This window comes from Octodon degus, unplaced genomic scaffold (genome assembly GCF_000260255.1).
Source record: "Octodon degus isolate 3935 unplaced genomic scaffold, OctDeg1.0 scaffold00068, whole genome shotgun sequence".
Lineage (NCBI taxonomy): Eukaryota > Metazoa > Chordata > Mammalia > Rodentia > Octodontidae > Octodon > Octodon degus.
In genome coordinates this window covers 479,164-491,963 of record NW_004524644.1, presented here as the reverse complement: position 1 = coordinate 491,963, position 12,800 = coordinate 479,164, and the positions used below count along the sequence as shown (strand labels likewise).

General features: G+C 44.9%; 1 pseudogene; it reads right to left on the bottom strand.

Moving 5' to 3' along the window:
- Positions 1 to 12,800, bottom strand: part of LOC105742716 — a 94,857-nt pseudogene that overhangs the window by 59,808 nt on the left and 22,249 nt on the right.

Here is a 12,800-nt window from a genome sequence, read left to right as displayed (position 1 = left end):
AAGTTATATAAAGATAGGCAAATTCCACCAAGCTAAAGGAGGAGAATCACATCCATGCAGCTCCTGCTTCCTCAAAACCCTGGCTTCTATGGGCTTCCCTTTTCTATCATTCTCTTGGCTGTTCAGCTGCCAGCCCAGTTAAACTCTCCAGGGGCTCCACATTTCCAAATTTTCACCACAGCCTTGATTCTGGTGCTTGTTTGACTGATGTCATTGTTGGAACAATGAGCAGGAGTGTGAATGTCACAAGTTCCCTGAGCATGCAGCACTACGTTCAGCTACAACCTACATCTGGGAGCCTGTTTACTCCAGAATGCTCTGTTCAGACCCTCAGCCCTGTCTGAGGAGCCCTTGGGATAGGTTGCACAGGCGTTGTGTCTGTTCCCCTGTCACCAATTGTATTCAGGTTCTAACACAAAATTTTATGTTGCTGGTACACAGAAAGCAACTATAGAATTAATGCTAAGTCTATACCAAATTCTATGTTATATTAAATCCAATCATTACTACCAATTGATTAAATCCAATCATTACTACTCTAAACATAACTTAGAGTCATGTTTCTGCCACATGGTGAAGACAAGCTCATTCTCTGCTTTTTCAAAGTGTTTCTGAAAATGAAAAATAAACCAGTGTTTCCCAAGGTTCGCGGGTGTTACCTGGGGACCTTGTTACATGCAGACCTGACTCAGTGTCCAGGGTGGGCTCAGCCTCTCATGGGCTCCCAGCTGATGTCAATGTCTCCAGCCTGCAGACTATATTTTGAGTAACAAGGACATATCCATATCTTAAAGAGTCAAAAAGCAAATTGTTTGTAATTCTTATTGTCCAGTTGAAATATTAAACCAATTCTCCAAAGAATACAATCTCGGGTTTCCATCTATTAGTTTTTCCATCTTTCATCTTGCTCATCTCTGTTACCTTTAGAGCCTTATTTATTCCTGCTTAGACTGTTGCAGATCACTCTCACTCCAGTTCGGCTTTCTCTTTGGCTAGGTTTGCAGGAATTAGCAGAAGACAGTCTTCCTCCCATCGTTTTCTTGCTCAGACACTTTAATGAGTTCTCATTGTTCAAAGAATAAAACTTATCCTCCTGAGTAGGAGACTATAATTTTATTTTCCAATACTTCTTCCCTCTGTTAACTTCGTGCTCTATTTGTGAATACACCTGCATTGTTCCTCCCCTAAGATGACATTTATCATTTTCTCTGGCTAAATTTGTCTTCTCAGCTATTCCATAATCAAAATCTCCTTGTTTACAAGTCTCAGCCCAAATTATACCACTAATTCAGCCCATTTGTAAGGGACTCCTCCTGGCTCAGAAGCGCTAACAACATCTTACCCCTCCCTATCATCCTGCCTTATCTTGGGCAATGAATATAATGGTATTAGAGTTAGAACTCCTGGGCCTGGAGCCTTAATAGTCCCTTTCTTATACTGATGTGGAGCTCAGCATTATGAATGCAGGTGAGCAACATGTTAATAAGTTAAGGGCAATCTGTTGAGGTGTACTTGGGCTCTAAACCAGCTTCCCAGTCTCTACTGCCTGTATGACTTTGGCCAAGTTATCTAGCTCTCTAGTGTTTTTCCTCTTCTGAAAATTAGGGATGAGAATACTTAGGGCTGTTTGGAGAGTTCAGAGATAGATACGTTGTGAAATACAAACAGTAAATAAGTGGAAGTTTTTTTTTTTTTTTTTTTTGTTCCTCTAATGCCTTCAGGGCATTTTTGGAGAGCTGGAGAGGTGTGAGGTTTGAACTCCAGCAACCTGAGGCTGAGAGCTTTGTGGAAGCAGCCACTTAAAGGCCTGAGCTAGGGCCAGGCCCCTTGCCTTTTTTTTTTTGGAAGTTTTATTAACAGTATATCAGCAGTAGCAACAGCATAAAAAGAGCTCCGTAAAAGAACATTAAGTGAATGCAGATGTTACAGCGTCTTGTGTCTAGATGGCTCCAAAAGCCTCATGCAGTCATAGGTGGGGCTTTTTCTGAGGTGGCTGCCTGGACTGATATGTGGTGTAGTGCTAGGATCAAAGGCACTAGGCTTAAGGGTATGAGTGCTCTCTGTCCTGAGCAACCTGGATAAGATATAAGGGTTAGGAAGCTCTGTGGTTGTCCCTTGTTGCTTTACTACCTTCTGTCCTCTGTGAACAGTTCCTCCTCTGTAGTGCCCCTCTGCCACCACACCATTCTTAGAGCCAGCTCACTACAAACTGTGAGCTGAGAGAAACCTTTTCTGCTTTCACTTGTGGGGACTGGGCGTTGTGTCTCAGCAACAGGACAAGTAACTCAGACTGCAGATAGATAAATTGTGCCTAATTTAAATCTTTTCAAGTACAATTAAAGATCTTATCCTTAGTGGAAGAGGAAAATTATGCAATTGTTGCCTTTTAAACATGTAATTTCATGTCAAATTCTCTTTTGCCACAGGTGTTGCTTTCTAATTTCTTAGGAAAGGGGGCCTGCCCCTTAGCTCAGCTCTTTAAGTGGCTGCTTCCACAAAGCAGTCAGGCTCAGGTTGCTGTGATTTGATCCCCACAACTCAAGCCAGCCAAACCTGCCCTGAAGGCATTCTGAGAAAAAAAAAAAAAAACCAAAAACCCCTAATTTCTTAAGAAAAATTACTTGCACTTTAAACCTATTCTTCATCCTCAGCATTTTTTTTTTTGGGGGGGGAGTATGTATGTAAAAGTAGTCAGCTGGACTTGGTTTAGATGATCCCAATTTTGTTGGCAACATCCAATGCATCATAATCAGAAGCCAGCCGAACATATGCCTTCTTCTCTCCCTCAGGCCTGATTAGGGTACTGACCTTGGCAACATCGATGTCATAGAGCTTCTTCACAGCTTGTTTGACTTGGTGCTTATTGGCTTTGACATCCACAGTGAACACGAGTGCGTTGTTGTCCTCGATCTTTTTTATGGCTGACTCTGTGTTCAGGCGGAACTTGACGATGGCATAGCGGGCAAGCTTGTTTCTCCTGGGGGTGTTCTTCTGAGGTATTTGGGCTGCCTCCAGAGCTGCAGTGTCTTGGGATGGCAGAAGGAGGGTGACAGTCATATCTTCTTTTTGCAGCTGTAGATGCCTTTCAGCATGGCCTTCTTGGCCCCCAAAACTTTTGCTTTGACTTCAGCTTTGGGAGGGGCAGGGGTTTCTTTACCTCAGCACCATGTTGGTGAAAAGGTCCATCCTCAGTATTTTCTTTAAGCCATGAAGGGAGAAATCACAATTCATGTCTTGCATGACAGGACCTCTGACAAGTGATGCCAGCCTTCCTCCTGCCCCTGGGCTGGGAGCTGGATGGGCATCACTGTCCCTATCCTACTGAATTGCTCAGTAGCGTCAACCACATGACCCATGCTGGGTGACTGTTACACAAATAGTCCATCTGTTTTAGATCATGCTTGTTTCCCTTGTTTTTCTTATCTAAAAGATAAGAAATATTGGGTTCACAGTTAAGGCCTAACTATATAAATGTTTCTTTCCAAAATTTTTCTTTTTTTGGTCACCATCACAATGATGGAATGTTAAAGAGCAGCAAGAAGAAGCAAAGTGATATTGTTTGATCAATGTTACATCCTATATCTGATACTCTGAGCAACCACTTTGAAGATAATAATAATGTGCAATATGATAACCACTGTTAATTTCCTGTCTTCTTATTTTAAAATTCTGCATCATTTCCATAGTTTCTTTTTCCTTTAAAATAAAATAAGAATCAAGGCATAGAATTGTTTCATTTTGAATCAAGGCATAGAACTATTTCATTTCATTCCCACTCACCACAGCCATCATGTCTAAGTAGACACACAGGAAGTCTCGTGTTTTGCCTCATGTCCAGTCATTGGAGCAGCACACTCCAAGCTTCCCATGGGGCGCCAGCATCTCTCTTCACAATGAAGCCCACGTCAGAAAGAGACCCCAGGAAGTGACTTGAGCACTGTGCTCCGAGTGAGTTCTCCTGCTTTCTCCACCGAGACCTTGTCTTAAGAAACGATTTTCAGAGGCATTCACTCCTTAGAGTCTTCTACCTTGAGGCACTCTTTCCTTCCCATGTTTCCATATTCCTGGAGCCACACTTTTGATAATCTTCTGTTCTTCATTTATGAATTATCATAGATCCATAGTCTCCACTGTGAGTCAGGCACTGTGCCAAGCACTAGTGCAATGATGGTGAATGCACTGTGGTGGTTGATACATTGTGTCAGCTGGAGGAGTTGGAAGCTTGGCTGGATTGGCTCAGGGAATCCATGGCCTGGGGCATGGAAGCTCCTTCCTGGGGTGTGGAGGGCCCACCATACCGTGACTCAGCACAAAAAGGGTATGTAAAGGGGTAGAGCAAGGAGTCTGTGCATCACAGCCTTGGAGGGGCTTGATCTTTGCAGGAGCATCACTTCCTCAGAGGAGCTCCTGTCATCACAGTCAGCATGGCAGCAAGGGAGAGAGGCTTGCTAGAAGCTTTAGCTGCTGCTCCTCCCTTTGCTTTGCTGATTTCTGCCGCCATGAAGTGCTGCCCTCTGCCATGTGCCAGTCTGCCTTGGAGCCAGTGGACTATGGACTGAAACCTCCACTAATTCTGAGGGAAATGAATGTTTTCTTTCTTAATTTTGGGTGTTGGGTACGTTGTCCCAACAGTGAGTGAAAAGTAACTGAGACACCCTCACTCCACGGAGGTTATAGTATCATGGGGGAGATGAAGAAACTGATGTCCAATCAACATACTCTCTCAGATGCTTGCACTGAAAGAAAAGAGATTGTTGATTTCATCACAATTTGATCTGATTTGCTTTTCTGCGTCAGGCTCTGTGATAGAATGGGATACAAACATAAGTAAATCACAGAGTCTGTCTTCAAAATTTACACAACTTGCCATTGCTTGATATAACAAAGCAACTCAGTGCTTCAGCTGTGAGCAATGCCTTCCCTCCTAGGTGTACTAACTGTGATCTCAAGTGTTTACTGCATGTACTTACCTGTGTAACATCAAATGAAGTCTGTGGGGAGAACACAAGGAATATGAAGCAAAGGCACCAGTCCTTGGTGTGCAGCTACTTGCAGTGGCTTCCTCTACTTCACAGAGACAGAAATTTAAAGGAGCAATGAAGTAGCCAGAGCTGGTTTGGTGTAGCTGTGGCTAGTAATGTAGGGGTGGCATTCCCACTGCTTGGGGTGTGCAGAGTTAGAAGCTTCTGGAGTTTGAAAGGCCTTGGGCTCCACCTGCTTGGTCCTGAAAAGTGAATTCAGATCCAGTAAACCCAAGTAGCCACTCTTTGGTTGTCTGGTGCTTCTCCAAAAGCTAGGAAAAGGGTTCTTGTGAGGACCTGTCAAAGGTAGGCACACAGTTGGTCTTTCAGGCAGGCCAGTAACACCTTTCGGGCATGCATCCCAGCAGCTTGTGAGAAACCCAGGCAGGAGGATTGTTTATCTGACCTATAGCAATAGCTGAGCAGAAGAAATAACTGGGCTATAGAGAATGCATTGAGCTTGTTGCTTTTTAACTCCCTTTGCTCACTGAGGAATAAAACCCTTCACTTAGGCCTATGAGCATAACAGAATAGAATGTGTCATGTGGAAATATGGGCTGCTGGTGCAAAAACTTCACTATTCATGGCATGGACCCATGTGTTAGAAGAAGCACCTCTAATATATAGTCACAGGGAGCACATCCACGCAGTGACTCCCCGGGCTCCAGAGTCCGACCTGCGGAGAGGAGTGCTCAGTTGATGCCAGCCGAGAAGACTTCTGCAGCTCTGCTGTGTAGCACTGAAAATGCTGCAGAGCCACAGCACAGACCAGCGACCTGGCCACCCCGCTTGGCCGTGAGTGACCTCATGGACGCATCTCCTCCACCACAAGGCCGTTAGTACTGGGCATGGGAGGGTTGTCTGTGTATTGTGTCATGCCGAAATGCAATGGAAACCAGTTCTAATAGCACCAGTTCATGCTGAAGCTGCGTCTTTCAGTTCCTCTTTGAGAAGTTCTACCATTCTACTTGCAGCTGCTTAATAAAGCCCTTAAGTTCCCTCACTGCAAGAATCCTGGGCCTTGTGTTTACAACACTGAACTATTTAAGGGCAGAAAAGTCGACTAAACTGACTTTAAGATAGTCTACGCATGTCACAGTTCAGTAGAGACAGCCGTTTGTCAGCCAGTCAGTTTGGCATGAGGCGAACAAATGAGAGTCAACCCTGTGCTTCGGGACCTTTTCATCATCGCAACATCTTGAACTTTCCACAGCATAAACAGCTGGAGAGACACAAACAACTACTTTTCGAGTCTGGTAACATTTCGCATAAAGCATTCAGAAAAAAGTATTTCCCCTTCGAATCTCAGTTTAAGATGCTCAGATAAAATTTAGATTTCAGAAGGCCTGAGACATTGGCTTGGAATGGTCTTAATTATTTATAATTTTTTGTTATCTTGGAAAAGTTTTATGCTCAGTTTTACCCAAAAGGTTTACTCCAAACGTTCAATAGTGATGGAAAGTGTATAAAACGGAGCAAGGAGCTTTTGAAAAGTTTCCCGAAATCCAAACCTCAGTTTAAGGAAAAAAAAAAAAAAAAAAAAAAAAAAAAGTGAAATAAACTACTTCCTTCAGGATATGGTTGTAAAATCTCCCTGGAGCCAGGACAGGCCACCTTGTCAGCCACTCTATGTGGTCCAGGGCACCACTGGACAGGTGTGCGTGTGTGTCACCTGCTGGATACCGAGACCGCGCCAGGAGAGACAATTCCTGCCCTCCAAACCAGCTCCAAGTGGCCCCAGGTCAGCGCTTTTCCTCGTGCAAACACAGCAGGGTGTGTGCTCCAACCAGTGAGAACGCAGCCCCAGCTAAGCTCCGCCCACATGCACTGATTGGTTGCCTCCAGGGTTCCGGTCGCAAGCATAACCCGGCATCTCTCGCTCTGTGCTCCAAAATATGCTCACAGGGACTCACAGGGCTTGTCTTTCCCTTTGATGGAAAGCTTCTAGGTTACCTGATCCGGCTTGCATAAAATCCCTTCTTCTGGAAAGGTGTTCATGCTCACTAGTGTAAGAGCCTAAAAGAATAAATATAATCCGAAAAGTACAGTAGATATAGTAAACGGTAAAGAAATGGAATTTAAGGAATAAACAACTGAGATGAGGGAAAGGAGAAAACATAGGAAAAAAAGGGAAGGGAGAAAATCATGTAAGTATACACACGGGATAGCCGAGATGACCGCACTACTAATTTCTAACAGTTTTTGAAGGTAGCAGGTAATGTTTAAAATTTCTGCTTTGACCAATTTTACATGCTAGTATCTGTAATCTGAGTAACTACATCGAGGACAGCAATGTGCAGCATAACAGCCATGGTTGAATACATTTATCCTGTTCTTTTAAATATATACTGTCCTTTATGTCTTATCTGTTATTATTATACTCTCTTTAAAATAAATTAAAAAGTAAAAAGGATGAAGAAAAAATTAAGGCTTATTGAAAGGAAGAGTTAATATGTAATTGTTGGATCGGTTTTGCATGCCTGTATCTGGCAATCTCAGCTACAGATTTGACTATACCAATCTGTAGGATAACGACCACTGTTAATTTCCTATTCTTGCTTTGAGATTCTGTACCATTTGTATTGGTTTATGTTGCTTTTTGGCTGTCTTTGTTCTTGTTGTCTTTCCACTTTAAAATGAAAAAATTAAAAAAATTCCCCTAGTGCATGTTTGCAGCACGCGATGGTTCCCTCCTCCGCGGGAGGGTAACAACACGTGCAGGACAGCATTAACTCACTCTTTTCCGTTCCCTTCCTCCCCCGCCTTCTCTCCCCCATCTCTTAGTCTCCTCCCTTTGGCCAAGCATCTAGTCCTTGGGTCTCATCGTCCTTCACTTTTCCTCCACTTTGCACTCACTTCCTTGCGTCTCCCCGGCCCCCATCTCCGGTTCCCCATCCTAAAGTTTTCGGTGAAGAAACCTAAAATATTACTGCCAAGCTATTTCCTCCTGGGCACATGGTTCTTATTTATCAGCTACATTTCTTTGGACACATCAAGGTCACTTCTTTTATTAGGTTAAGTTTTTGTTTTTCCTTTCCCTAAAATGTCCCAGTGGGCTGCCTAGACTGGAGAACAAAGAAAAGAGCTGGGCTGGAGCATCCCCGGTGCATGATACTTTTCTTAAGGAGTGAAAATGTTTCATTTTACTAATTTTAGAAGACACACGCTCATATGTTTAGTGGTGCCTGTGAACACTCCAAGAGTTTAGTAGGAATCTAAACTACATCTAAACTCATGCTTATTTTTTTTAAGGAATTCATGTAAATATATTTTAAAATATTTTTAGGCAGAAAAAGATAGGAGTGGTTAGGCATTGTGTGCATGAGGTAAAAGTAAGGCTGTGTGGTCAGCCTAGTGGGCCAGAAGAGGGGACGGATGAATGTCCTTCTCTTGCACTGTCAGCCACTGCCAAGGATGATGGTGGCAGCGCCTCTGAGCGTCTGTGGCTAGTGGGCTTGGCCCAGTGCAGCCCTGAGCTGGTGAGAGGGGACAGCCGGCTCCCTGAAGGCCTGGGATGGAGGGGCTGAAGGGCAGCGTTGCCCACTTATGTGGTACGTGTACTCAGACCACATGAGTGCCCAATAGAACAAGGAGACCAGGGAGCAAGACCAAGTGCCCTCGAAGCACTGGTGCTCACAATCTGCTGCACTTCATAAAAGGGAGCTTACACACGAATCCAAACAGAGCATTTCTGGTCCTGCGTAGGCCCTGCACAAACACTGACCTGTGCCCACTTCCAGCACTGAGAGTGGCAGGCTCCTGGGGGGATAGTGTCACAGGCTGAAAGCACAGAATCACAGTTACTCTCATTCTTGAGTCTCCCCTTCTGTAAATGCCCTTCACTGCTCCTACCAAGCGAAAGAAATGGCCTCAAACATAGAGTAGCCTGCCCTGGGGCCTGGCAGTCTGCCTGGCTCCTTTATTGCACCGTTTGCAGCTCCACACAGGAACTCCCATCCCAGCCCTTCCAGAGTTCTGCAGCATGCAACAGCGCTGGCCATCAGCCTGCGTGACGCTGGCCAGGTTGCTGGCTGGAGGCTGGAGTTTTCAAGCGTCACGGTGGTCACCGACAGGTCCCTCTTTAGCAGATGCAGGTGTTGCTTGCCTGTCTCGTCTCATTGCTCGCTGTTCTTCTCTCTTCACTCTCCCTTTTTGTGGCTCTTCCACCCATAGATATTTCTGAGTCCCACTTGCCTTATGTTAGCTAATGGGACTAGGGCCAGGTACGCACTTCCCCCACAGGAATAGCAGCTAATGCAGGAACACATCAAGTGGGCACGGCCACCCGCGGGGTTAGTGGTTAGCAATTAAATAAAAACTGGTCCTTGCTGCGATATGGACAAACCTTGAAACCAAGCCTAGTCACTAAAGAGGCCAGTCACTAAAGATCTCGTGGTGTATGATTCCTTCTGTGTGAAGTAGCTGTAATAAATGAACACGCAGCGACAGACCATTGATTAGTGCTTGCCTAGTGCCAGGGATGGGAAGGAAGAAGGCAGTAGCTGAAGGGTACAGGGCTTCTTTTTTTGTAAAACACATTAAGGAAATTTGCTGTCATTTTTCAGTTACGTGCGTTGGCATTGCTGTGCAACCGAATTCCAGACCTCTTTCCTCTCTGAGCCCTTTGCACAGCTCTCGGCTCCTCTTCTCCCCAGCCTCTGCGGCCACCACTTTGCTTTCTGTCTCCACAGATTTGGTTGCTCTCAAGTTACCTTGTCTAAGTGAAATTGCACAGCTCAACTCTGGCAGTCCTGGGGGTTAAACTAGAAGGGCCTGTGCACGCAGGAAAAGTGCTGTGCCGCCAGGCTATGTCTTCATTGTGTTTCGAGAGAGTCTTGCCAGGTTGCCCAGGCTGGCCTCGAACTTGGATCCTTCCATCTCAACCTCCCCTATATCTGGGATTATAGGTGTACACAGCTGCGCCCAGCTCAAGTTTTGTTTGTGACTGCTTCATTTTTCTTATTATGATGTACTTAGGATGCAACCATGCTGTAGCACTGTGTTTGAATTTTCTGACTTTGGGGCGAGGGACACGGTGCATCCATTCACTGATGGATCCTTGGATCACTCTCATCTTTTGGCTACGGTGAATGATGCTGTTATGAATGTAGTTGTGATTCAGGGAGAAAAACTGATCTCGGTTGGGTGACCTCCAAATGATACTGGGAACCTCCAAATGACATAGCGGAAAAATGATCACCCAACCTGACCTGGACGAGTTCATGTTCTCTAAAACTGAAGAATGAATTTAGGAACAAACAGAGGTTATGAGCAGAATATACTTATTGAAGGAAAGAAAGCTCCTGTCCGAGAGAGGGACAGGAAGGTAGCCCGAGTGGGTTGTCCCTGGGAAGCTATCTCTTCTAGGGACTTTTACAGAGGAAAACCATGTGGTGAGGCAGGTCTGAGGAGGTGGAGAAGACATGGGAACTCAGTTAGCTGGGCATGAGGTGGGACAAAACTATGGTCAACCAATGAGATTACAAGAACCATTGCTCAGGTAAAATTGATTAAATCCAGGATCAAATGAGGAAGTGAGTCACATAGCAAGGGGGCATGAATATGGGACAGGGTCTCCTCTTGTTGGGGGTTGGGCTAGTGACTCATCTGGGCTCTTTCAAGGTGATTGATACCTATTTAGAATATCAACCCCTGATGCCCATCCCTAGGGAAGTATGGAGCTGTGTTTCCTCTTTTGTCTTGGTCTTGAAATGTGGCCCAGATGGGAGTGTCTGTCTCTTCCCAGTTGTAAAGTTACCTTGTTTTGGTTGTGTTGTTGGTTATATAACTTTGAATATCCTAAAATCATCAATTATACTCCTGAAAGAGTAAATTGTATGATATACAAATTATTGGTTAATAAAGTGCTCTCTCTCTCTCTCTCTCTCTCTCTCTCTCTCTCACACACACACACACACACACACACACACACATATACACAAATAAAACCAGTGATCAGCCTGCTCTTATTTGATATCATGTTAGAGAACCAGGGAAACACCAGGAGTGTTAAGAAGTATGATTGCGAGTTCTGATTACAAAATTTGCTATCATGACACTTAATTTTGCCATCACATCTGAGAAGAGCACTTTATGACAGAGGTTCAGCAGGTGCTCTCCAAAGACACAGGCAACCCACAGCTCCTTAGACGGACAAAGCCGCTGAGCCCAATGCCATGATCAAATGGAAGTTGCCTGCCTAGATTCCCCAAGGACCCCCCAGCTCTGAGGCCTCGAGCAGCTCTGAACTGCTGTGACCCTATGCCCGTGGGGCTGCTCACCTGGCCTCAGAAAACTGTGTAGGTTGTCTCCCCTCCACCCCTCCCCTGCTGCTTTAATTTTTTTTGTCCTGTCAGAGAATTCATAGATCCATATGGGGAGGGGTGTGAAAGGGGAAAGTAATTTAAAAAATAAAAACCCCAAGCCATTTTTGAAAATGACCCAAGAAGCCATCATAATGCATCACATAAGGTAATAAATCTGTACGAAGAGTCCTAGAGCAGGCCGTTTTCCTAGAGGTTTTGGCATTTGGCATTAAATTTATCGGCACCTCCCTGCTCTTGACAGGCCTAAGGGGGAAATGCCAGCGCCCCCTGCTGGTCACATGTGATTAATTTTAGTACAGCATGGACAAAGTTGTCTCCTAACTTGCTAAAATTTGTGGTAGGCATTGTATTGATACAGGGAACCTCCAAATGACACAGGGAGAAAAATGATCTCCGGACCTAAAAGGTACCTGGGATGAGTTCGTGTTCTCTAAAACCGAAGAATGAACTTTAGGAACAAATGGAGGTTATGAGCAGAATATATTTATTGAAGGAAAGAAAGCTCCTGTCTGAGAGGGACAGGAGGGGGGCCCAGAGTGGATTGTCCCCAGGAAGCTTCTCTTCCAGGGACTTTTAGAGTGTGAAACCATGTGGTGAAGCGGGTCTAAGGTGGTGCAGAGTTTGGGAACTCCCTTAGGTAGGCATGAGGTAGGACAAAGCTATGGTCAACCAAAGAGATTACAAGCACCATTGCTCAGGTAAAATTGATTAAATCCAGTATCAAACAGGGAAGCAAGTCACGTAACAAGCGGGCATGAATACAGGACAGGTCTCTTCCTGTTGGGGGTTGGGCTAGTGACTCATTTGGGCTCTTTCAAGGTGATTGGTATCTGTCTGCCGCAAAGAAGAAAACAGTGACTTCTCCTTTTGTAGTGGAAATTTGAACTAGTCAAGAAAGGAGTGTTGGGGGCTGGTGAGATGGCTCAGTGGTCTAAAGCACCTACTTAGAACAAACTTAGCAAAGCACAGGGACCGCAGTTCAATCCCCCACACCACATGCCAGCCAGCCCCGCCCCCTGGTGGGCTGAGCTGGCCCCCCCAAAAAAAAAAAAAAAAATTTAAAAAAAAAAAAAAAAAGAAAGGAGTGTCTATGCAGAGGGCTGCTGACAGTTCCTATAGTTCTAGTGGGTAGGACAAGAGCCAGAAGGCAGAAGTCTCAGGAGGTACCTAGAATATCAATCCCTGATGCCCATCCCTAGGGAAGTATGTAGCTGTGTTTCTTCTCTTTGTCTTGGTGTGGCCAATATGGAAGTGTCTGTCTCTTCTAAGTTGCAAAGCCACCTTGTCTTCCATCTTGTCTCCTTGTGGGCCTGGCCCTGACTGCCTATAATATTTCTATCTAATTCAGCTTCTTACAACAGTATCACTTAAAAGACATAGAGATAGCTCAGTAGAATAAGTGCTTGCCTGGTGAGTGCAGGGTCCTGGGTGCTGAGTTCAATTCCCGGTATCG